This window comes from Heterodontus francisci, unplaced genomic scaffold, assembly GCF_036365525.1.
Source record: "Heterodontus francisci isolate sHetFra1 unplaced genomic scaffold, sHetFra1.hap1 HAP1_SCAFFOLD_210, whole genome shotgun sequence".
Lineage (NCBI taxonomy): Eukaryota > Metazoa > Chordata > Chondrichthyes > Heterodontiformes > Heterodontidae > Heterodontus > Heterodontus francisci.
The window spans coordinates 2839186-2864987 of record NW_027141403.1 but is presented as its reverse complement, the minus strand read 5'-3'; positions in this window follow the sequence as shown (position 1 = coordinate 2864987).

The window sequence follows — 25802 nt, the reverse complement described above, 5'->3', positions numbered from 1 at the left end:
GAATCTGAGACTACTTACTTGCTCTGTCTGCAACTGAGACTAATTCCTTGCTCTGTCTGAAACTGAGACTACTTACTTGCTCTGTCTGTAACTGAGACTGCTTACTTGCTCTGTCTGGAACTGAGACTACTTACTTGCTATGTCTATAACTGAGACTACTTACTTGCTATGTCTGTAACTGTGACTGCTTATTTGCTATGTCTTAACTGAGACTACTTACTTGCTCTGCCTGTAACTGAGTCTACTTACTTGCTATGTCTGTAACCGAGACTGCTTACTTGCTATGTCTAAACTGAGACTACTTACTTGCTTTGTCTGTAACTGAAGGTACTTACTTGCTATCTCTGTAACTGAGGCTACTTACTTGCTCTGTCTGAAACTGAGACTACCTACTTGCTCTGTCTGAAACTGAGACTACTTACTAGTTCTGTCTGTAACTGACACTACTTACTTGCTATGTCTGTAACTGAGACGAATAGCTTGCTATGTCTGTAACTGAGACGACTTACTTGCTATCTATGTAACTGAGACTACTTACTTTCTATGTCTGTAACTGAGACTACTTACTTGCTCTGTCTGTAACTGAGAGTACTGACTTGCTCTGTCTATAACTGAGACTACTTAATTGCTCTGTCTGTAACTGAGACTACTTACTTGCTCTGTCTGAAACTGAGACTACTTACTTGCTCTGTCTGTAACTGAGACTACCTACTAGCTATCTCTGTAACTGAGACTACTTACTTGCTATGTCTGTAACTGAGACTACTTGCTTGCTATGTCTGAAACTGAGACTACTTACTTGCTCTGTCTGAAACTGAGACTACTTACTTGCTATGTCTGCATCTGAGACTAATTACTTGCTCTGACTGAAACTGAGACTACTTACTTGCTGTGTCTGCAACTGAGACTGCATACTTGCTCTGTCTGTAACTGAGACTACTTACTTGCTCTGTCTGAAACTGAGACTACTTACTTGCTCTGTCTGTAACTGAGACTGCTTACTTGCTCTGTCTGGAACTGAGACTACTTACTTGCTATGTCTTTAACTGAGACTACTTACTTGCTATGTCTGTAACTGTGACTGCTTATTTGCTATGTCTGAACTGAGACTACTTACTTGCTCTGCCTGTAACTGAGTCTACTTACTTGCTATGTCTGTAACCGAGACTGCTTACTTGCTATGTCTAAACTGAGACTACTTACTTGCTTTGTCTGTAACTGAAGGTACTTACTTGCTATCTCTGCAACTGAGGCTACTTACTTGCTCTGTCTGAAACTGAGACTACCTACTTGCTCTGTCTGAAACTGAGACTACTTACTAGTTCTGTCTGTAACTGAGACTACTTACTTGCTATGTCTGTAACTGAGACGACTAGCTTGCTATGTCTGTAACTGAGACGACTTACTTGCTATCTCTGAAACTGAGACTACTTACTTTCTATGTCTGTAACTGAGACTACTTACTTGCTCTGTCTGTAACTGAGAGTACTGACTTGCTCTGTCTGTAACTGAGACTACTTAATTGCTCTGTCTGTAACTGAGACTACTTACTTGCTCTGTCTGAAACTGAGACTACTTACTTGCTCTGTCTGTAACTGAGACTACCTACTTGCTATCTCTGTAACTGAGACCACTTACTTGCTATGTCTGTAACTGAGACTACTTGCTTGCTATGTCTGAAACTGAGACTACTTACTTGCTCTGTCTGAAACTGAGACTACTTACTTGCTATGTCTGCAACTGAGACTAATTACTTGCTCTGACAGAAACTGAGACTACTTACTTGCTGTGTCTGCAACTGAGACTGCATACTTGCTCTGTCTGTAACTGAGACTACTTACCTGCTATGTCTGTAACTGAGACTGCTTACTTGCGATGTCTAAACTGAGACTACTTCCTTGCTATGTCTATAACTGAGACTACCTACTTGCTATGTCTTAACTGAGATTACTTACTTGCTCTGTCTGAATCTGAGACTACTTACTTGCTGTGTCTGCAACTGAGACTAATTCCTTGCTCTGTCTGAAACTGAGACTACTTACTTGCTCTGTCTGTAACTGAGACTGCTTACTTGCTCTGTCTGTAACTGAGACTACTTACTTGCTATGTCTATAACTGAGACTTCTTACTTGCTATGTCTGTAACTGTGACAGCTTACTTGCTATGTCTTAACTGAGATTACTTACTTGCTCTGCCTGTAACTGAGTCTACTTACTTGCTCTGACTGTACCTGAGACTACTTACTTGCTCTCACTGTAACTGAGACTACTTACTTGCTCTGTCTGTGACTGAGACTACTTACTTGCTATCTCTGCAACTGAGACTACTTACTTGCTATGTCATTAACTGAGACTACTTACTTGCTATGTCTAAACTGAGACTACTGACTTGCTATGTCTGTAACTGAAGGTACTTACTTGCTATCTCTGCAACTGAGGCTACTTACTTGCTCTGTCTGAAACTGAGACTACTTACTTGCTCTGTCTGAAACTGAGACTACTTACTAGTTCTGTCTGTAACTGAGACTACTTACTGGCTATGTCTGTAACTGAGACGACTTGCTTGCTATGTCTGTAACTGAGACGACTTACTTGCTTTCTCTGTCACTGAGACTACTTACTTGCTATGTCTGTAACTGAGACTACTTACTTGCTCTGTCTGTAACTGAGACTACTGACTTGCTCTGTCTGTAACTGAGACTACTTAATTGCTCTGCCTGTAACTGAGACTACTTACTTGCTCTGTCTGAAACTGAGACCACTTAATTGCTCTGTCTGTAACTGAGACTACTTACTTTCTCTGTCTGTAACTGAGACTGCTTACTTGCTCTGTCTGTAACTGAGACTACTTACTTGCTCTGTCTGTAACTGAGATTACTTACTTGCTCTGTCTGTAACTGAGACTACTTACTTGCTCTGTCTGTAACTGAGACTACTTACTTGCTCTGTCTGTAACTGTGATTACTTCCTTGCTCTGTCTGTAACTGAGACTACTTACTTGTTATCTCTGTAACTGAGCCTACTTACTTGCTCTGACTGGAACAGAGACTACTTAATTGCTCTTACTGTAACTGAGATTACTTACTTGCTCTGTCTGTAACTGAGACTACTCACTTGCTCTGTCTGTAACTGAGATTACTTACTTGCTCTGTCTGTAACTGAGACTACTTACTTGCTCTGTCTGTAACTGAGACTACTTACTTGCTCTGTCTGTAACTGAGATTACTTCCTTGCTCTGTCTGTAACTGAGACTACTTACTTGTTATCTCTGTAACTGAGCCTACTTACTTGCTCTGCCTGGAACAGAGACTACTTAATTGCTCTGTCTGTAACTGAGATTACTTACTTGCTCTGTCTGTAACTGAGCCTACTTACTTGCTCTGTCTGTAACTGAGACTACTTACTTGCTCTGTCTGTAACTGAGATTACTTCCTTGCTCTGTCTGTAACTGAGACTACTTACTTGCTCTGTCTGAAACTGAGACCACTTAATTGCTCTGTCTGTAACTGAGACTACTTACTTGCTATGTCTATAACTGAGACTACTTACTTGCTCTGTCTGTAACTGAGACTACTTACTTGCTCTGTCTGTAACTGAGATTACTTACTTGCTCTGTCTGTAACTGAGACTACTTACTTGCTCTGTCTGTAACTGAGACTACTTACTTGCTCTGTCTGTAACTGAGATTACTTCCTTGCTCTGTCTGTAACTGAGACTACTTACTTGTTATCTCTGTAACTGAGCCTACTTACTTGCTCTGACTGGAACAGAGACTACTTAATTGCTCTGTCTGTAACTGAGATTACTTACTTGCTCTGTCTGTAACTGAGACTACTCACTTGCTCTGTCTGTAACTGAGATTACTTACTTGCTCTGTCTGTAACTGAGACTACTTACTTGCTCTGTCTGTAACTGAGACTACTTACTTGCTCTGTCTGTAACTGAGATTACTTCCTTGCTCTGTCTGTAACTGAGACTACTTACTTGTTATCTCTGTAACTGAGCCTACTTACTTGCTCTGCCTGGAACAGAGACTACTTAATTGCTCTGTCTGTAACTGAGATTACTTACTTGCTCTGTCTGTAACTGAGACTACTTACTTGCTCTGTCTGTAACTGAGACTACTTACTTGCTCTGTCTGTAACTGAGATTACTTCCTTGCTCTGTCTGTAACTGAGACTACTTACTTGTTATCTCTGTAACTGAGCCTACTTACTTGCTCTGACTGGAACTGAGACTACTTAATTGCTCCGTCTGTAACTGAGATTACTTACTTGCTCTGGCTGTAGCTGAGACTACTTACTTGTTATCTCTGTAACTGAGCCTACTTTCTTGCTCTGACTGTAACTGAGACTACATAATTGCTCTGTCTGTAACTGAGATTAATTAGTTGCTCTGTCTGTAACTGAGACTACTTACTTGCAATGTCTGTAACTGAAGCTACTTACGTGCTCTGTCTGTAACTGAGACGACGTACTTGCTCTGTCTGCAACGGAGACTACTTACTTGCTCTGCCTGTAACTGAGATTACTTACTTGCTCTGTCTGTAACTGAGACTACTTACTTGTTCTGTCGGCAATTGAGACTACTTACTTTCTATATCTGTAACTGAGACTACTTACCTGCTCTGTCTGTAACTGAGACTACTTACTTGCTCTGTCTGAATCTGAGACTAGTTACTTGCTCTGTCTGTAACTGAGACTACTTACTTGCTCTGGCTGTAGCTGAAACTACTTACCTGTTATCTCTGTAACTGAGCCTACTTTCTTGCTCTGACTGTAACTGAGACTACTTAGTTGCTCTGTCTGTAACTGAGACTACTTACTTGCAATGTCTGTAACTGAAGCTACTAACGTGCTCTGTCTGTAACTGTGACTACTTGCTTGCTCTGTCTGCAACTGAGACGACCTACTTGCTCTGTCTGCAACGGAGACTACTTACTTGCTCTGCCTGAATCTGAGACTACTTACTTGCTCTGACTGTAACTGAGATTACTTACTTGCTCTGTCTGTAACTGAGACTACTTACTTGCTCTGTCTGTAACTGAGACTACTTACTTGCTCTGTCTGTAACTGAGACTACTTACTTGCTCTGTCTGTAACTGAGACTACTTACTTGTTATCTCTGTCACTGAGCCTACTTACTTGCTCTGACTGGAACACAGACTACTTAATTGCTCTGTCTGGAACTGAGATTACTTACTTGCTCTGGCTGTAGCTGAGACTACTTACTTGTTATCTCTGAAACTGAGCCTACTTACTTGCTCTGCCTGGAACAGAGACTACTTAATTGCTCTGTCTGTAACTGAGATTACTTACTTGCTCTGTCTGTAACTGAGCCTACTTACTTGCTCTGTCTGTAACTGAGACTACTTACTTGCTCTGTCTGTAACTGAGATTACTTCCTTGCTCTGTCTGTAACTGAGACTACTTACTTGCTCTGTCTGAAACTGAGACCACTTAATTGCTCTGTCTGTAACTGAGACTACTTACTTGCTATGTCTATAACTGAGACTACTTACTTGCTCTGTCTGTAACTGAGACTACTTACTTGCTCTGTCTGTAACTGAGATTACTTACTTGCTCTGTCTGTAACTGAGACTACTTACTTGCTCTGTCTGTAACTGAGACTACTTACTTGCTCTGTCTGTAACTGAGATTACTTCCTTACTCAGTCTGTAACTGAGACTACTTAATTGTTATCTCTGTAACTGAGCCTACTTACTTGCTCTGACTGGAACAGAGACTACTTAATTGCTCTGTCTGTAACTGAGATTACTTACTTGCTCTGTCTGTAACTGAGACTACTCACTTGCTCTGTCTGTAACTGAGATTACTTACTTGCTCTGTCTGTAACTGAGACTACTTACTTGCTCTGTCTGTAACTGAGACTACTTACTTGCTCTGTCTGTAACTGAGATTACTTCCTTGCTCTGTCTGTAACTGAGACTACTTACTTGTTATCTCTGTAACTGAGCCTACTTACTTGCTCTGCCTGGAACAGAGACTACTTAATTGCTCTGTCTGTAACTGAGATTACTTACTTGCTCTGTCTGTAACTGAGACTACTTACTTGCTCTGTCTGTAACTGAGACTACTTACTTGCTCTGTCTGTAACTGAGATTACTTCCTTGCTCTGTCTGTTACTGAGACTACTTACTTGTTATCTCTGTAACTGAGCCTACTTACTTGCTCTGACTGGAACAGAGACTACTTAATTGCTCCGTCTGTAACTGCGATTACTTACTTGCTCTGGCTGTAGCTGAGACTACTTACTTGTTATCTCTGTAACTGAGCCTACTTTCTTGCTCTGACTGTAACTGAGACTACATAATTGCTCTGTCTGTAACTGAGATTAATTAGTTGCTCTGTCTGTAACTGAGACGACGTACTTGCTCTGTCTGCAACGGAGACTACTTACTTGCTCTGCCTGTAACTGAGATTACTTACTTGCTCTGTCTGTAACTGAGACTACTTACTTGTTCTGTCGGCAATTGAGACTACTTACTTTCTATATCTGTAACTGAGACTACTTACCTGCTCTGACTGTAACTGAGACTACTTACTTGCTCTGTCTGAATCTGAGACTAGTTACTTGCTCTGTCTGTAACTGAGACTACTTACTTGCTATCTCTGTAACTGAAGCTACTTACTTGCTCTGTCTGAAACTGAGGCTACTTAGTTGCTCTGTCTGTAACTGAGACTACATACTTGCTCTGTCTGTAACTGAGACTACTTACTTGCTCTGTCTGCAACTGAGACTACTTACTTGCTCTGCCTGAATCTGAGACTACATACTTGCTCGGACTGTAACTGAGATTACTTACTTGCTCTGTCTGTAACTGAGACTACTTACTTGTTCTGTCTGTAACTGAGACTACTTACTTGCTATATCTGTAACTGAGACTACTTACCTGCTCTGTCTGTAACTGAGGCTACTTACTTGCTCTGTCTGCAACTGAGACTACTTAATTGCTCTGTCTGTAACTGAGATTACTTACTTGCTATGTCTGTAACTGAAGCTACTTACTTGCTCTGTCTGTAACTGAGACTACTTACTTGCTCTGTCTGTAACTGAGATTACTTACTTGCTCTGTCTGTAACTGAGACTACTTACTTGTTATCTCTGTAACTGAGCCTACTTACTTGCTCTGACTTGAACAGAGACTACTTAATTTCTCTGTCTGTAACTGAGATTACTTACTTGCTCTGGCTGTAGCTGAAACTACTTACTTGTTATCTCTGTAACTGAGCCTACTTTCTTGCTCTGACTGTAACTGAGACTACATAATTGCTCTGTCTGTAACTGAGATTACTTAGTTGCTCTGTCTGTAACTGAGACTACTTACTTGCAATGTCTGTAACTGAAGCTACTAACGTGCTCTGTCTGTAACTGAGACTAATTGCTTGCTCTATCTGCAACTGAGACTACCTACTTGCTCTGTCTGCAACGGAGACTACTTACTTGCTCTGCCTGAATCTGAGACTACTTACTTGCTCTGACTGTAACTGAGATTACTTACTTGCTCTGTCTGTAACTGAGACTACTTACTTGCTCTGTCTGTAACTGAGACTACTTACTTGCTCTGTCTGTAACTGAGACTACTTACTTGCTCTGTCTGTAACTGAGACTACTTACTTGTTATCTCTGTCACTGAGCCTACTTACTTGCTCTGACTGGAACAGAGACTACTTAATTGCTCTGTCTGGAACTGAGATTACTTACTTGCTCTGGCTGTAGCTGAGACTACTTACTTGTTATCTCTGTAACTGAGCTTACTTTCTTGCTCTGACTGTAACTGGGACTACATAATTGCTCTGTCTGTAACTGAGATTACTTAGTTGCTCTGTCTGTAACTGAGACTACTTACTTGCTATGTCTGTAACTGAAGCTACTTACTTGTTATCACTGCAACTGAGCCTGCTTTCTTGCTCTGACTGTAACTGAGACTACATAATTGCTCTGCCTGTAAGTGAGATTACTTAGTTGCTCTGTTTGTAACTGAGACTACTTACGTGCTCTGTCTGTAACTGAGACTACTTACTTGTTATCTCTGTAACTGAGCCTACTTACTTGCTCTGCCTGGAACAGAGACTACTTAATTGCTCCGTCTGTAACTGAGATTACTTACTTGCTCTGGCTGTAGCTGAGACTACTTACTTGCTCTGTCTGTAACTGAGACTACTTACTTGCTCTGTCTGTAACTGAGATTACTTCCTTGCTCTGTCTGTAACTGAGACTACTTACTTGTTATCTCTGTAACTGAGCCTACTTACTTGCTCTGACTGGAACAGAGACTACTTAATTGCTCCGTCTGTAACTGAGATTACTTACTTGCTCTGGCTGTAGCTGAGACTACTTACTTGTTATCTCTGTAACTGAGCCTACTTTCTTGCTCTGACTGTAACTGAGACTACATAATTGCTCTGTCTGTAACTGAGATTAATTAGTTGCTCTGTCTGTAACTGAGACCACTTACTTGCAATGTCTGTAACTGAAGCTACTTACGTGCTCTGTCTGTAACTGAGACGACGTACTTGCTCTGTCTGCAACTGAGACTACCTACTTGCTCTGTCTGCAACGGAGACTACTTACTTGCTCTGCCTGTAACTGAGATTACTTACTTGCTCTGTCTGTAACTGAGACTACTTACTTGTTCTGTCGGCAATTGAGACTACTTACTTTCTATATCTGTAACTGAGACTACTTACCTGCTCTGTCTGTAACTGAGACTACTTACTTGCTCTGTCTGAATCTGAGACTAGTTACTTGCTCTGCCTGTAACTGAGACTACTTACTTGCTATCTCTGTAACTGAAGCTACTTACTTGCTCTGTCTGAAACTGAGGCTACTTAGTTGCTCTGTCTGTAACTGAGACTACATACTTGCTCTGTCTGTAACTGAGACTACTTACTTGCTCTGTCTGCAACTGAGACTACTTACTTGCTCTGCCTGAATCTGAGACTACATACTTGCTCGGACTGTAACTGAGATTACTTACTTGCTCTGTCTGTAACTGAGACTACTTACTTGTTCTGTCTGTAACTGAGACTACTTACTTGCTATATCTGTAACTGAGACTACTTACCTGCTCTGTCTGTAACTGAGACTAATTACTTGCTCTGTCTGCAACTGAGACTACTTAATTGCTCTGTCTGTAACTGAGATTACTTACTTGCTATGTCTGTAACTGAAGCTACTTACTTGCTCTGTCTGTAACTGAGACTACTTACTTGCACTGTCTGCAACTGAGATTACTTACTTGTTCTGTCTGTAACTGAGACTACTTACTTGTTATCTCTGTTACTCAGCCTACTTTCTTGCTCTGTCTGTAACTGAGATTACTTACTTGCTCTGTCTGTAACTGAGACTACTTACTTGCTCTGTCTGTAACTGAGACTACTTACTTGCTTTGTCTGTAACTGAGATTACTTACTTGCTCTGTCTGTAACTGAGACTACTTACTTGTTATCTCTGTAACTGAGCCTACTTACTTGCTCTGACTTGAACAGAGACTACTTAATTGCTCTGTCTGTAACTGAGATTACTTACTTGCTCTGGCTGTAGCTGAAACTACTTACTTGTTATCTCTGTAACTGAGCCTACTTTCTTGCTCTGACTGTAACTGAGACTACATAATTGCTCTGTCTGTAACTGAGATTACTTAGTTGCTCTGTCTGTAACTGAGACTACTTACTTGCAATGTCTGTAACTGAAGCTACTAACGTGCTCTGTCTGTAACTGAGACTACTTGCTTGCTCTGTCTGCAACTGAGACTACCTACTTGCTCTGTCTGCAACGGAGACTACTTACTTGCTCTGCCTGAATCTGAGACTACTTACTTGCTCTGACTGTAACTGAGATTACTTACTTGCTCTGTCTGTAACTGAGACTACTTACTTGCTCTGTCTGTAACTGAGACTACTTACTTGCTCTGTCTGTAACTGAGACTACTTACTTGCTCTGTCTGTAACTGAGACTACTTACTTGTTATCTCTGTCACTGAGCCTACTTACTTGCTCTGACTGCAACAGGGACTACTTAATTGCTCTGTCTGGAACTGAGATTACTTACTTGCTCTGGCTGTAACTGAGCCTACTTTCTTGCTCTGACTGTAACTGGGACTACATAATTGCTCTGTCTGTAACTGAGATTACTTAGTTGCTCTGTCTGTAACTGAGACTACTTACTTGCTATGTGTGTAACTGAAGCTACTTACTTGTTATCACTGCAACTGAGCCTGCTTTCTTGCTCTGACTGTAACTGAGACTACATAATTGCTCTGCCTGTAAGTGAGATTACTTAGTTGCTCTGTTTGTAACTGAGACTACTTACGTGCTCTGTCTGTAACTGAGACTACTTACTTGCTCTGTCTGTAACTGAGACTACTTACTTGCTCTGACTGGAACAGAGACTACTTAATTGCTCTGTCTGTAACTGAGATTACTTACTTGCACTGGCTGTAGCTGAGACTACTTACTTATTATCTCTGTAACTGAGCCTACTTTCTTGCTCTGACTGTAACTGAGACTACATAATTGCTCTGTCTGTAACTGAGATTACTTAGTTGCTCTGTCTGTAACTGAGACTACTTACTTGCAATGTCTGTAACTGAAGCTACTTACGTGCTCTGTCTGTAACTGAGACTACGTGCTTGCTCTGTCTGCAACTGAGACTACCTACTTGCTCTGTCTGCAACGGAGACTACTTACTTGCTCTGCCTGAATCTGAGACTACTTACTTGCTCTGACTGTAACTGAAATTACTTACTTGCTCTGTCTGTAACTGAGACTACTTACTTGCTCTGTCTGTAACTGAGACTACTTACTTGCTCTGTCTGTAACTGAGACTACTTACTTGTTATCTCTGTCACTGAGCCTACTTACTTGCTCTGACTGGAACAGAGACTACTTAATTGCTCTGTCTGGAACTGAGATTACTTACTTGCTCTGGCTGTAGCTGAGACTACTTACTTGTTATCTCTGTAACTGAGCCTACTTTCTTGCTCTGACTGTAACTGGGACTACATAATTGCTCTGTCTGTAACTGAGATTACTTAGTTGCTCTGTCTGAAACTGAGACTACTAACTTGCCATGTCTGTAACTGAAGCTACTGACTTGTTATCTCTGCAACTGAGCCTGCTTTCTTGCTCTGACTGTAACTGAGACTACATAATTGCTCTGTCTCTAAGTGAGATTACTTAGTTGCTCTGTTTGTAACTGAGACTACTTACGAGCTCTGTCTGTAGCTGAGACTACTTACCTGCTCTGTCTGTAACTGAGACTACTTACTTGCTCTGTCTGAATCTGAGACTAGTTACTTGCTCTGTCTGTAACTGAGACTACTTACTTGCTATCTCTGTAACTGAAGCTACTTACTTGCTCTGTCTGAAACTGAGACTACTTAGTTGCTCTGTCTGTAACTGAGACTACTTACTTGCTCTGTCTGTAACTGAGACTACTTACTTGCTCTGTCTGCAACTGAGACTACTTACTTGCTCTGCCTGAAACTGAGACTACTTACTTGCTCGGACTGTAACTGAGATTACTTACTTGCTCTGTCTGTAACTGAGACTACTTACTTGTTCTGTCTGCAACTGAGACTACTTACTTGCTATATCTGTAACTGAGACTACTTACCTGCTCTGTCTGTAACTGAGACTACTTACTTGCTCTGTCTGCAACTGAGACTACTTAATTGCTCTGTCTGTAACTGAGATTACTTACTTGCTATGTCTGTAACTGAAGCTACTTACTTGCTCTGTCTGTAACTGAGATTACTTACTTGCTCTGTCTGTAACTGAGACTACTTACTTGTTATCTCTGTTACTGAGCCTACTTTCTTGCTCTGTCTGTAACTGAGATTACTTACTTGCTCTGTCTGTAACTGAGACTACTTACTTGCTCTGTCTGTAACTGAGACTACTTACTTGCTCTGTCTGTAACTGAGATTACTTACTTGCTCTGTCTGTAACTGAGACTACTTACTTTTTATCTCTGTAACTGAGCCTACTTACTTGCTCTGACTGGAACAGAGACTACTTAATTGCTCTGTCTGTAACTGAGATTATTTACTTGCTCTGGCTGTAGCTGAGACTACTTACTTGTTATCTCTGTAACTGAGCCTACTTTCTTGCTCTGACTGTAACTGAGACTACATAATTGCTCTGTCTGTAACTGAGATGACTTAGTTGCTCTGTCTGTAACTGAGACTACTTACTTGCAATGTCTGTAACTGAAGCTACTTACGTGCTCTGTCTGTAACTGAGACTACTTGCTTGCTCTGTCTGCAACTGAGACTACCTACTTGCTCTGTCTGCAACGGAGACTACTTACTTGCTCTGCCTGAATCTGAGACTACTTACTTGCTCTGACTGTAACTGAGACTACTTATTTGCTCTGTCTGTAACTGAGACTACTTACTTGCTCTGTCTGTAACTGAGACTACTTACTTGTTATCTCTGTCACTGAGCCTACTTACTTGCTCTGACTGGAACAGAGACTACTTAATTGCTCTGACTGGAACTGAGATTACTTACTTGCTCTGGCTGTAGCTGAGACTACTTACTTGTTGTCTCTGTAACTGAGCCTACCTTCTTGCTCTGACTGTAACTGGGACTACATAACTGATCTGTCTGTAAGTGAGATTACTTAGTTGCTCTGTTTGTAACTGAGACTACTTACGTGCTCTGTCTGTAACTGAGACTACTTACTTGCTCTGTCTGTAACTGAGACTACTTACTTGCTCTGTCTGCAACTGAGACTACTTACTTGCTCTGTCTGAATCTGAGACTACTTACTTGCTCTGACTGTAACTGAGATTAATCACTTGCTCTGTCTGTAACTGAGACTATTTACTTTTTCTGTCTGCAACTGAGACTACTTACTTGCTATATCTGTAACGGAGACTACTTACCTGCTCTGTCTGTAACTGAGACTTCTTACTTGCTCTGTCTGAATCTGAGACTAGTAACTTGCTCTGTCTGTAACTGAGACGACTTACTTGCTCTGTCTGTAACTGAGACTATTTACTTGCTCTGTCTGTAACTGAAGTTACTAACTTGCTATGTCTGTAACTGAAGCTACTTACTTGCTCTGTCTGTAACTGAGATTACTTACTTGCTCTGTCTGTAACTGAGACGACTTACTTGCTCTGTCTGTAACTGAGACTACTTACTTGCTCTGTCTCTAACTGAAGTTACTTACTTGCTATGTCTGTAACTGAAGCTACTTACTTGCTCTGTCTGTAACTGAGATTAATTACTTGCTCTGACTGGAACAGAGGCTACTTACTTGCTCAGTCTGTAACTGAGACTACTTACTTGGTCTGTCTGTAACTGAGATTACTTACTTGCTCTGTCTGTAACTGAGAGTACTTACTTGTTATCTCTGTAACTGAGCCTACTTTCTTGATCTGACTGTAATTGAGACTACATAATTGCTCTGTCTGTAACTGAGATTACTTAGTTGCTCTGTCTGTAACTGAGCCTACTTACTTGCTCTGTCTGTAACTGAGACGATTTACTTGCTCTGTCTGTAACTGAGACTACTTACTTGCTCTGTCTGCAACTTAGATTACTTACTTGTTATCTCTGTAACTGAGCCTACTGTCTTGCTCTGACTGTAACTGAGACGACATATTTGCTCTGTCTGTAACTGAGATTACTTACTTGCTCTGTCTGTAACTGAAGCTACTTACTTGCTCTCTCTGTAACTGAGACTACTTACTTGCTCTGTCTGCAACTGAGACTACTTACTTGCTCTGTCCGAATCTGAGACTACATAATTGCTCTGTCCATAACTGAGACTACTTACCTGCTCTGTCTGTAACTGAGACTACTTACTTGCTCTGTCTGTAACTGAGATTACTTACTTGCTCTGTCTGTAACTGAGACGACTTACTTGCTATCTTTGTAACTGAGCCTACTTACTTGCTCTGACTGGAACAGAGACTACTTAATTGCTCTGTCTGTAACTGAGATTACTTACTTGCTCTGCCTGTAGCTGAGACTACTTACTTGTTATCTCTGTAACTGAGACTACTTTCTTGCTCTGACTGTAACTGAGACTACTTACTTGCTCTGTCTGAAACTGAGACTACTTAGTTGCTCTGTCTGCAACTGAGACTACTTACTTGCTCTGACTGTAACTGAGATTAACTGAGACAGAGAAAGAGCAGGAAGGCAGCGCAGGAGTCCCCTGCGGTCATCTCCCTCCAAAACAAGTATACCGTTTTGAATACTGTTGGGGAAGATGGCTCACCAGGGGAAGGCAGCAGTAGCCAGGTGCATGGCTCCGTGGCTGGCTCTGCTGTTCAGAAGGGCGGGAAAAAGAGTGGAAGGGCTATAGTCGTAGGGGATTCGATTGTAAGGGGAGTAGATAGGCGGTTCTGTGGTCGAAAACGAGGCTCCCGAATGGTATGTTGCCTCCCAGGTGCACGGGTCAGGGATGTCTCAGATCGGCTGCAGAACATTCTAAAGGGGGAGGGTGAACAGCCAGTTGTCATTGTGCACATAGGCACTAATGATATAGGTAAAAAACGGGATGAGGTCCTACAAGCAGAGTTTAGGGAGTTAGGAGCCAAGTTAAAAAGTAGGACCTCAGAGGTTGTAATCTCAGGATTACTACCAGTGCCACGTGATAGTCAGAGTAAAAATGAAAGAATAGTCAGGATGAATGCGTGGCTTGAGAGATGGTGCAGGAAGGAGGGGTTCAGATTTTTGGGACATTGGGACCGGTTCTGGGGGAGGTGGGACTATTACAAATTGGACGGTCTACACCTGGGCCGGACTGGAACCAATGTCCTTGGAGGTGCTTTTGCTAACGCTGTTGGGGAGTGTTTAAACTAATGTGGCAGTGGGATGGGAACCAATTGAGGTCAGTTGACAGTAAGGAGGTAGTAACAAAAGCCTGTAAGGAACTAGATAATGAAGTCAGTGTGACTAAGCGGAAGAACAGGCAGGGAGCAGATGATGAATATAAAGGGACTGGTGGTCTGAGGTGCATTTGTTTTAATGCAAGAAGTGTAGTAGGTAAGGCAGATGAACTTAGGGCTTGGATTAGTACCTGGGAGTATGATGTTATTGCTATTGCTGAGACTTGGTTGAGGGAAGGGCATGATTGGCAACTAAATATCCCAGGATATCGATGCTTCAGGCGGGATAGAGAGGGAGGTAAAAGGGGTGGAGGAGTTGCATTACTGGTCAAAGAGGATATCACAGCTGTGCTGAAGGAGGGCACTATGGAGGACTCGAGCAGTGAGGCAATATGGACAGAACTCAGAAATAGGAAGGGTGCGGTAACAATGTTGGGGCTGTACTACAGGCCTCCCAACAGCGAGCGTGAGATAGAGGTACAAATATGTAAACAGATTATGGAAAGATGTAGGAGCAACAGGGTGGTGGTGATAGGAGATTTTAATTTTCCCAACATTGACTGGGATTCGCTGAGTGTTAGAGGTCCAGATGGAGCAGAATTTGTAAGGAGCATCCAGGAAGGTTTTCTAGAGCAGTATGTAAATAGTCCAACTCGGGAAGGGGCCATACTGGACCTGGTGTTGGGGAATGAGCCCGGCCAGGTTGTTGAAGTTTCAGTAGGGGACTACTTTGGGAATAGTGATCACAATTCCGTAAGCTTTAAAATACTCATGGACAAAGACGAGAGTGGTCCTAAAGGAAGAGTGCTAAATTGGGGGAAGGCCAACTAAACCAAAATTCGGCAGGAGCTGGGAAATGTAGATTGGGAGCAGCTGTTTGAAGGTAAATCCACATGTGATATGTGGGAGGCTTTTAAAGAGAGGTTGATTAGCGTTCAGGAGAGACATGTTCCTGTGAAAATGAGGGATAGAAATGGCAAGATTAGGGAACCATGGATGACAGGTGAAATTGTGAGACTAGCTAAGAGGAAAAAGGAAGCATACATAAGGTGTAGGCGGCTGATGAAAGACGAAGCTTTGAAAGAATATCGGGAATGTAGGACCAATCTGAAACGAGGATTTAAGAGGGCTAAAAGGGGTCATGAAATATCTTTAGCAAACAGGGTTAAGGAAAATCCCAAAGCCTTTTATTCATATATAAGGAGAAAGAGGGTAACTAGAGAAAGGATTGGCCCACTAAAGGACAAAGGAGGAATGTTATGCTTGGACTCAGAGAAAATGGGTGAGATTCTAAACGAGTACTTTGCATCGGTATTCACCGAGGAGAGGGACATGACGGATGTTGAGGTTAGGAACAGATGTTTGATTACTCTAGGTCAAGTCGGCATAAGGAGGGAGGAAGTGTTGGGTATTCTAAAGGGCATTAAGGTGGACAAGTCCCCAGGTCCGGATGGGATCTATCCCAGGTTACTGAGGGAAGCGAGAGAGGAAATAGCTGGGGCCTTAACAGATATCTTTGCAGCATCCTTAAACACGGGTGAGGTCCCGGAGGACTGGAGAATTGCTAATGTTGTCCCCTTGTTTAAGAAGGGTAGGAGGGATAATCCAGGTAATTATAGACCGGTGAGCCTGACGTCAGTGGTAGGGAAGCTGCTGGAGAAGATACTGAGGGATAGGATCTATTCCCATTTGGAAGAAAATGGGCTCATTAGTGATAGGCAACATGGTTTTGTGCAGGGAAGGTCATGTCTTACCAACTTAATAGAATTCTTTGAGGAAGTGACAAAGTTGATTGATGAGGGAAGGGCTGTCGATGTCATATACATGGACTTCAGTAAGGCGTTTGATAAGGTTCCCCATGGCAGGCTGATGGAGAAAGTGAAGGCGCTTGGGGTCCAAGGTGTACTAGCTAGATGGATAAAGAACTGGCTGGGCAACAGGAGACAGAGAGTAGCAGTAGAGGGGAGTTTCTCAAAATGGAGACGTGTGACCAGTGGTGTTCCACAGGGATCCGTGCTGGGACCACTGTTGTTTGTGATATACATTAATGATTTGGAGGAAAGTATAGGTGGACTGATTAGCAAGTTTGCAGACGACACTAAGATTGGTGGAGTAGCAGATAGTGAAGGGGACTGTCAGAGAATACAGCAGAATATAGATAGATTAGAGAGTTGGGCAGAGAAATGGCAGATGGAGTTCAATCAGGGCAAATGCGAGGTGATGCATTTTGGAAGATCCAATTCAAGAGTGAACTATACAGTAAATGGAAAAGTCCTGGGGAAAATTGATGTCCAGAGAGATTTGGGTGTTCAGGTCCACTGTTCCCTGAAGGTGGCAACGCAGGTAAATAGAGTGGTCAAGAAGGCATACGGCATGCTTTCCTTCATCGGACGGGGCATTGAGTACAAGAGTTGGCAGGTCATGTTACAGTTGTATAGGACTTTGGTTAGGCCACATTTGGAATACTGCGTACAGTTCTGGTCGCCACATTATCAAAAGGATGTGGATGCTTTGGAGAGGGTGCAGAGGAGGTTCACCAGGATGTTGCCTGGTATGGAGGGCGCTAGCTATGAAGAGAGGTTGAGTAGATCAGGATTATTTTCATTAGAAAGACGGAGGTTGAGGGGGGACCTGATTGAGGTGTACAAAATCATGAGAGGTATAGACAGGGTGGACAGCAAGAGGCTTTTTCCCAGAGTGGGGGTTTCAATTACGAGAGGACACGAGTTCAAAGTGAAAGGGGAAATGTTTAGGGGGGATATGCGTGGAAAGCACAGAAACAAGAACGGATGTTGTGTGTTACTGAATATCTATTACCATTGTTAAGTATTAACTTTGTGCATCTTAGTTAAGCCTAATAAACTCTCTGACTTGGTCACATAACTTGAGTTTGTACCTTGTAGGTCTATCTTGGTCAGGAATCTAAAGGTGAGATGTGTTGGGTATTCTCTGTCTCACCTCTGTTCAGGTAACATCCACCTGAAACTTACAGCTCTTTACTATATGCATACATTGCTATGTATTTTGTCCTCCTCAAACTTCGAAAATGTGGGCCCGATAAAAACATTATTCTTTGTACAGTTTTCTGCGACATCCCGCTGCATAGTTCTGCCGAGTAAGCAAAAAGGATCAGTTCACGACGAAATTCTAAAATAAAAGCAAAATACTGCGGATGCTGGAAATCTGAAATAAAAACAAGAAATGCTGGAAATACTCAGCAGTTCTGGCAGCATCTGTGGAGAGAGAAGCAGAGTTAACGTTTCAGGTGAGTGACCTTTGATCAGAATATTTGCAGCACTTTCTGTTTTTATTTCAGATTTCCAGCATTCACAGTATTGTCTTTTTATTAACGTAAACTTATTGCTCAGGTACAAGTTAAAATGATTGCAAAGCGTTCTGTTAATCACACCGACGCCCGAAGCAGACAGTATCGTAAGCGATGGTGGTATAGCGGTGAGCATAGCTACCTTCCAAGCGTTTGACATGTGTTCGATTCCCGGCCGTCGCACTCTTAAATTGCAGGTTGACTTCATGTTGCAGTGTTTTACTAAGGAAAAAAATGTCAAAGTCTTGACAGAATTGAAATTGATAAAATATTCTCATCATCCAATCAGATTCATTCTCCTGCTTGATCAGCGTCGCCCTGCAGCAAGTTTTTTTCCTTCAAGAGTTTCTCCAATTTCCTATTGAAATCATTGATTGTCTCTGCTTCCACCACACTTGTGGGCAGACAGTTGACGCAGGTAAAGCAAAAAGTGCTTCCTCACATTTCCCTGCATCTCTTTCCCAAAACCATCAATCTGTGTCTCCTCGTCCTTGTACCATCAAATAATGGGAACAGGTTCTCCTTGTCTAACTTACCTATACCTGCATCAGATCTCCACTCAATCCACATTACTGGAATGAGAACAACCACTTACTGAGATAACACAATCCAAAGCCATCTATCCAAGCTTTTCAATAACAAAATAATAGTTGTGTTGTAAGTAAAATAGATGGGAGCATAACATCAAGAGACTTTGATAGATCTGATTGTCTCTGCCCAACGCACCAGATTTTCTGTATCACCTGAACACTGCTCACCGCTGTGTAAAGTTTAGAGTATTTTCATAGCTTACATTTATGCAAAAACTGCAATGTCAAGGTTAGATTGTAAAGCATGACGGTGATCTTCACTGAACTATGTTAAAATCTCATCTTGAGAGATGTATCAGTGTGGAAGATGCACGGAGCCATAGGAAAAAAAAGACAACCCATGCAGCTGGAGGGGGATCCACAATGTGGGGGCGATGGACCGTGACATATTTTGCGTTTGTGACAAAAAAGGACAGCTAAAATAATAGGATTAATGATATGCTTTGTACATCAATATATTGAAGTCTGTTTGATCTGTTGCTTGCTTTATTATGAAATGTGTTTTCAAGGCTATACTTTGTTTAAACATTTGTGTGAGGACAATGGGAAAGAAACCAGCACTCCTTGCAGGGATAGAGATGGGATAAAGGCAGAATTAAAGAAAAAATGTCTGGGATCAGTAAGAATGTAACCTTTAGGATCTTTGCTAAAATAGAAAGATTCGGGAAACATCTGTAATGTGTGTAGATTCAACCATGAACTAACTAGTGTCAAACAATGATGTCAACCTGGACCAATTAAGACACTTAGAACAATTCAAAACTAATATGGTAACATCCTTGCACCACAGGAAGGATAAAAGAAAGGGTTTAACAGGACATCGTCAGCACACTTAGACAGGGGTCAACAAATGATCGTTGGTACTTAAAAGGAGAAGATAGAATACAGTCAAGAAAACACAGCAAGGGATGAAGAAGGAGAGAAGTCCTTGCTGCAGCAAGCACAGAAACAAGAACGGGTGTTGTGTGTTACTGAATATCTATTGCCTTGTTAATTATTAACTTTGTGCATTAGTTAAACCTAATAAACTCTCTGACTTGATCACAGAACCTGAGTTTGTACCTTGTAGGTCTATCTTGGTCAGGAATCTAAAGGTGAGATGGATTGGGTATTCTCTGTCTCACCTCTGTTCAGGTAACATCTACCTGAAACTTACAGCTCTTTACTATTTGCATGCATTACTGTGTATTTTGTCCTCCTCAAACTTCAACATTGTGGGCCCTATCGAAGTAATGTTCTTCGTACAGTTTTCTGCGTCACCCCACTGCATAGTTCTGCCCAGTCAGCAGAAAGGATCAGTTCACTACTAAACTCTAAAATAAAAGCAAAATACTGCGGATGCTGGAGATCTGAAATAAAAACAAGAAATACTGTAAATACTCAACAGGTCTGGCAGCATCTCTGGAGAGAGAAGCAACGTTAACGTTACCGGTCTGTGACCCTACTTCAGAACGAGCAAATATTCGAATTGTCAAAGGTTATAAGCAAGTAAAGCAGGGGTGGGGCAAGAGATAACAAAGGAGAAGGTGTAATTAAGACAAGGTCACAGAGTAGCTTCCTATCCTTTAACCAACTACCATCTCATACCAGTGTCAATTTTAACATGCATTTCTATTCTCCATGTAAGTCTATTATTCACTACTTGATTGAATGCCTTTGGAAGAGCATATATCCAATAATTACTGTACTACCTTCAGTCACTTCAACCACAAGAATTCAATCATGTTAGTGGCACATGATTTGCCCTGAGCAAATCCGTACTGGTTGTCCTTTATTAACTCACCAGTGATGTCAAAAACAATAGTCTTTGTTACCAGATTTTTCCTTCCCCTGATTCTGCCTGCTTGTAATCATGGTGATAGGGTGGATATGGGATATTTTGTACAAATAATTATCATCATTATTTCAATGATTGTCGCTGCAAACAACCTTTGAATTATATGGATCAAAAGCAAATTAATGGTAACGTGTGTGACACTGAGACTGGAACATGGTCGGAATAAAGCGGAGGAAGGGGTGAGGGGGCGGCTCCTAAACTGTCCAAACGGATCTCGTCGAAGTGCAAAAGTGAATCCGGGTTTTTGAGGGATGAAAGTTATACATCTGATAGTCTCTGCTTAATGTCATCAGAATGAATCTCTCAGTTACTGAAAATATATCTGAATGGCCTTGTCCTGCGAATCTGCAGAGAGTCCAACAGGTAAAAGTGGTTCAGTGAGAAATACAGTATTTGTTCATAATCTGGCCCTGTTTTGAGTTTGGAAATAATAGAGAGGTTGTCTCTGGTACAATATGTCAGCGAGAGAGTAGTTTACATTTTTCTATCTTGAATATGTCTTTACCCAAATAGAACAGGATCTCTGTCAATGTGTTACATTATATAAACGTCACAGGCCACTTCCCCTCCCTATTCTATCGCCCTGCTCTCGATCTCCTCCCTATCCAGTTCATTATTATTGCTGATCATTATATTGGCATATTTATTCTCTTCCATCTCAGACAGTCCCTCGCGATCAAGGATGACTTTTCTCCACTCCAGTTTGATGAGTTCTGAAATGGTTGATAAGTCCAATGCATGATATGCAGACTCTGTCATATCAGGGACAGGTGGTGCTGGAAGGGTCAGGTAAATGACTGCATTGGAGGTGTGGGTGCTGCCTTCGCTGCCTCGACTTCGCCTTTGCATGTTCCTGACAAATATCCCTGAAATGTACAATGTCTTCCCAAATGAGGGATGATTTGAGGACATCTCTGAAGTGTTTCCACTGTCCTCCTGGGGTTCTCCTGCCATGACCAAGTTCTGGGTGGAACAGCTGCTTCGGGATATTGGATTTACAGGTTCTTGGAGAGGCGCCTATTCATGGAAAGTGAAAGACTAGCACTGACTGTCTGAACACATGTCAGTTGTTGTCTGAGAGTGAGAGGCACTGGAACACTTTCCAATACATAATGTCCCAGATACAGTAAGGAAAGATGGAGTGGACAAGTCTCTGTCTTTCTCCAGTACTGAATTATAGTGAGTTGGATGTTCAGTCAGTCCCGAATTGTCCTTGTTGGGTGAGTAGGCAACGGAATTGAGACTATTTCCCGTCCCTGTGTGACTGTCACTCAAACTGTCCTGTGTGTGCACGATTAACCCAGAGTCCTTCTATCCAGCTCTGTCTGCTATATCTGGAAAAAATGCTGAACCTTTCACTTGTTGATCTGCTCAAATCGAGTTCAAGACCCAAGTAGTGAACAGAATGTCTCATTAATTCTTTCAATAATACTGTGCCTGATCAGCAGGTTATGATCGACTCAGCCTAATTTTAGAAAAATTCCTGTCCATAAATCTTTCAAAATGGAGTGTGAAGATCTCCTGGCTCCGAGTGTTTAGGGGATACAGGACTAGACATCGGCAACTGAGCCCTGAAAATTCACAGCAAAGACTGTGTACATGAGGACATTTAACAACCGGGAGCTGAAACTCTCGGATGAGCTCTATTGTCACTGTGTTTGTGTGTCCGGAATAATCGCGGCAGCTCCGTGTCTCTTGTTTAGAATGAAACGATGAAGATCGCCATTCGGTCTTACTCACATTGACCGCGGGTTTCACTCCGTTTAGACAAACCATTGCTGACTGAAATTAATTCTACAAGGTCCCAGCAAACACACCGACTCCCTCCTTCCTCCCATGTTTCTGGCGGATTGTTTTGAGAGGAGGGTCTCAATAATAACAAACACCCTGCAGGGAGAGACGGCAATTTGAACATCTAAATGGGATAAACTCCCGGCTTTCTAGGTTATAGATTCCCTCCACCCCTCCCCACCCTCCCTCCACCCTAACCCTATGTTCAGTTTCATTGTTCACACATTGACGACGGTGAAATGGGGAAAGTTCCCATTGAGTTTTGAACGCTGAATTGTTCCAGAGATCTGCGCAAGCGCAGTATAGCTCCGCCCACTGGGACGTCATAATGAAGTGAAGAGCGCATGCGCACCCCTCACCCAACACTGTCTCTGAGCGTCATTCAGTGAGTGAGCGGAAGATTGTTCAAATCATCTGCGAATGGAGACATCCGGGTCCCGGGGTATGTGAACAAACAACATCTGCATCCAGCAGCAACACCAGGTTTGGGAGCGAGTCTGCAGATGTGTTCAGAGATTAACATTGAATAGCGGGAAGTTCAGCGGGAGTCGGGGACTGTGTGGAATGTACTCTGGAGGCCTGGATACCCGAGTCCAACCCGAGCGGGACCCGAGCAAATGTGTCCGCCTCGGCTCGGGCCCAGCTTGCGGCTCCGGCTTTCGGACTCGGGTTCGGGTCGGACACACTCCGTCAGTCTCTGCTGGTCAGTATTGAAATTTAAAAAAACCGACCGGAGCTGGGAGTCCGGGTCGGAATTGAGTCTGCGCGGTGAGCCGGTGCCGTCACTTTGCCCTCATCACGCATGCGCTGCAGCTTCTTGCAGGCTGAGTGTCAGGAAGGGAAGAAAAGGAATGGTCGGGTAGTGTCGGGTTCGGGTCCACTGTGGTTCGGTCAGGTACTGTGTGTGTGTGTGTAGACTAGAGTCCTGACAGTGAATAAGTTATATTTTTAATACAAATACTGTATATTTTATCATCATTTTGTAATAATTAATCACTCAGAACATTACTGCACTTTGCATCTCAGCTGCTCACTGGATAAACTTGCAGCAAGTATTTCAACCTGGAAAGCAGGAGTCTACATAATGTATAATGATATTTACTGAGCCTTCGGGTAATCGCTGTGTTTATTTTAAGCAATACAGATACTGGTACAGTGTGGCACAACTCCATGGGTTTCTGTTTAACTCATGACCAAACAATCACTGACGTCGTGGCTCCAATCTTCATCTTTTTAAACAACCTTTCAAGTCAGATTAATACTGTGTTTGTCCGAACCGAGCCCAAGAGCTCGACCCGGAAGAGTGATCGACCCAAACCCGACACACGTCGTCAGGTCCTGTTGGGTTCGGGTCCAGTAGCAGGCCTTTAGCAGGTACTGGTCCTGGGACATGGAGTGAGTCAGGAGAAGAGAGAGGTATATCTCAGGCAGTGTCTGGACAGGGTGAGAGAGACAGAATGAGAAGAACTCACCATTGAAAATCATTGCTGCTTTCTGTCTCCAAACTGTAATGAATGTTCCCGGTTCAGATCCAGAGTCTCACTGTTCATTGTTATTGGACAGTGAACAGCAGTAAAAGATGGCTGCACTATAACGATGCGGCAGTTTTTTAAAGACTGGGTGAGAAGTTTAAGGACACATTTTAAACAGTGTCTGCTTGTTTTCCCTTCAACAACAGGACTTGGAAGTAGAAATCTGACTTAAAGCCTGGCCGCCTGACCCAAACACGACTAGCCCCGACTACATGTGTCCAAAGGTGATTTTACACTTCAGTACACTATGGATGTAAAACAAATGCTGTCGACTGGAGAATGTTTAGCAGTGGAAAGTCCTGAAGCTGGAAAACGTAGATCTTCTGTGTGGGAACATTTCAATGTTTTTGTTTTCCGCAATAGTAAAAGTTCAAGTGGATTTGTACAATGTAAATCTTGCAAACTTCTACTAAAATATCACAGCAAAAAGACAGGTAATTCATCTTTGCCACGGCACACTGTAAAAGGATGTACTCGACCCGCAGCAGAGCCAAGGCGGTCAGACTTAATTTCCTTTGTACGGACAAAAAAAAACATACCCACTCACAAGAAATCAGAAATTATAGACAAATGCGTGAGTTTCTGTTGCAAAGATATTCGATCTTTCCAAACTGTCTCTGGTGAAGGGTTTGTTGAGCTAGCACAAGAGCTTATCAATATGGGAGCGACATACGGTCAAGTATCAGCATCAAGTGTGTTCCCAAATCCAAGTACAGTTTCAAGAAGGTGTCGTGATGTGGCCAAAGAAAAGAGAAAAGAACTAATTTCTCAGATTACTGACATACTGAAGGATGTGAATGTGGGAATGACAACTGACATGTGGACGGACGACTACAATAAAATCCATTATATGTCGATAACTTGTCATTACATCACAGTAGATTTTAAACTTCATGTCAAAGTTTTAACAACAGCAATGTTTCCACTGGAGGACGTCAAAACTGGCAGAAACATCAGGCAGGAGATTTTAAATCTGCTCGTGAATACATTTGGATTCGACCCAGCAAATTTACATAAACTAGTCTGGGTGATAGGTCAAGGCACTAACATAGTGTTTTCTCTTGGACCATATCAACGTCTGGATTGTCAGGACCATGTATATAACACGGTCCTTCAACATTCACTTGATCCAAACGAATTAGCTTCTGAAGCTCCGGAAGTTGTAGAAACTATACATCATGCCAAAAACTTGCTGACATATATTATACAGTCTAGTCTTGCTGCACAGTTGTTTAAAACTTTAAATCGAATGGAAGAAAGGAGGTACAGTACTGTGTATCTGACACTGAATTCAATTCAGGATATTTATCATGAGCTGCACGAGAAACTGGAACAGAGTGAGGAAAGCTCCAGGCTGGAAAATATCACCCCTGATGTCTTGCAGTTTTTGGTGGATTTCCTCCGACCATTTTATGAAGCTCAGAGGGAACTCGAGGGAGACCAATATCCTACATAGAACCTGGTAATTCCGTGGTTTCAGAAAATTAAACGACTCTGTATGCCACTGTCTTCAGATACTCCAACACAAGCAGTTGTCAGGGAACGGAACAGACAGTGGCTTCTCAAGAAAGTTAAAATAAATGACGAGCACAAAATACCGACATTTCTCTGGCCTAAATTTAATCAGCTGCGAATGTTATCCAGCCATGATAGGGAAGAAGTTTATTCCGAAGTGCGCAGACTTATCAACAATAATAAAACAGAAGACCCGGTGAAGGAAACGACAATGGTTGATAATGAACCTACAGCTGCCAAAAAAGCAGTGACTGCATTTGCTGACTGGGAGAATGTTCATGAAGAAATAGACACAAATGATGAAGTGCAGCAGTACACAGCACAGAGACCTGCTGTGT